The sequence below is a fragment of the Octodon degus genome, unplaced genomic scaffold (genome assembly GCF_000260255.1).
Source record: "Octodon degus isolate 3935 unplaced genomic scaffold, OctDeg1.0 scaffold00023, whole genome shotgun sequence".
Taxonomy (NCBI): Eukaryota; Metazoa; Chordata; class Mammalia; order Rodentia; family Octodontidae; genus Octodon; species Octodon degus.
Genome location: NW_004524599.1, coordinates 7,901,084 through 7,902,702, shown reverse-complemented (window position 1 = coordinate 7,902,702; position 1,619 = coordinate 7,901,084). Strand labels below are relative to the sequence as shown.

At 44.1% G+C, this 1,619-nt stretch overlaps 1 protein-coding gene across 5 annotated transcripts in view; it reads right to left on the bottom strand.

The window, feature by feature from the left end:
- Positions 1 to 1,619, bottom strand: part of Mak (male germ cell associated kinase) — a 64,578-nt gene that overhangs the window by 62,027 nt on the left and 932 nt on the right. The gene's annotated exons all lie outside the window — the stretch shown is intronic.

Here is a 1,619-nt window from a genome sequence, read left to right as displayed (position 1 = left end):
CACACCTGGGCTGCATCTGGGCCGCCTAGATAGCAGCAAAGGACAACACCCAAATTCCCAGAAATGGTGGCAGGAAAGTGTGAGACATTAGGCCAACCTAGGATAAGGGAGGACTTTATGTGACGCTCATTCATAAAAGCCATTTAATTCAGCATGCCATGGCACAGTAATCTGGGTGGGGTGGCCCACGCCTGCAATCCCAGCACTCATCGCAGGCTGAGGCAGGACGACCACTGGGAGTCTGAGGCCAGCCTGGACTACACTGTTGAGTTACAATAGGGAGACTGTGTCTCACAAACAAACAACACTTTAGAAAGCTTTGAGTCATGCTAATTATAAAATAAGACTGTAGTGTGAGAAGCGGATTCTTTCAGCTGTCCCTCTATAGGGACAGCGGCTTAAAGTAAAAAGGCATGGCGCGGAGGCAATTCCTTTTCCACCCGTCTTTGCCCGTGCCTGTTCACAGGCTGAACACAAACTGCCTTCACCTATGTGCTGCTACGGCACGGTCCTCCACTGATTACCACTCACAGCCCAGTATGTGAACCAACTAGAGCCCGCCCACGCTTCTCACACACGCACGCAAGGCACTTCTCTACCAATTACAGCTCTTCATCTTTGGGGACACAAGGAAAACTGCACAATAGTACATGAATATATGAGACATTCAAAGCCCCAAGTAAATGCTATACAACTGTGCTCCTCGATTAATGTAACAACTGTCAGGAGCCTGGAACTTCAAGCTACAGCAGTTTTCGACTTTCCTATGCATTAAACCAATATCCGAGGGCAATCTAAAAGACACGTGTTTAGCGTCAATTATAGGACTTCACTAAATATGTACCCATTATAACTTTTCTTTCTAGTTTGCTTATTTTGATCTAAGTACACAGTTACTGTTGAACGGCATAATTACTGTAAATTTTTCTTTGCAACAGCTTTGCCCGCTAATAAGGGATTTAGGTGGGATTACAGTTGATTAGGCTGGAGGGCAGATGGTGGGTTAGATTTGTGTCAGCCAATCGTAGAATGGATAAGGTTTGGGCGATTTCAACTTGTTAGAACATTCAAGGCTGACAGAGCTCCAAAGTTAGCGTCATTGTTTGTAAAACATTACTGTAATTAACACTTCACAAATTACTATATTGGTTAAGAAGCAAACAGAAAACAGAAAATACGTTATTTCCAGAAATTTGAACAGGTGTTATTATAATGGAAAAACAAATATTCTATCTTAAATAAAAACAGTGCTCTGTGCTAACATTCACAAATTATGTAAACACAAAATTAAAAGAACTCTAGGAGGCTGAGGTAGGAGGATCTCAAGTTCAAGTCTAGCCTGGGCAACTTGACAACCTAGCTAGACCTTGTCTCAAACTAAAAAATAAAAAAAAAGTACTGTACAAGGGATGTAGCTCAGTACAAAGGCCTGGTGTTCAATGCCCGTTGTAGGGGATGGGAAGTGGAGAAACTCAAAGAAAGGCATCCACCAAAAGGAAAATGTCAAACACCCGTCCAGGGCCCGAGGCGCTAGGCAGTAGGTGGCCCCCTTCAGGGAAGTGGCTCCCTGCCTCTTCACTGCCCCAAGTCGCCTCAATGTAATTCAGTTCCGCAACTAT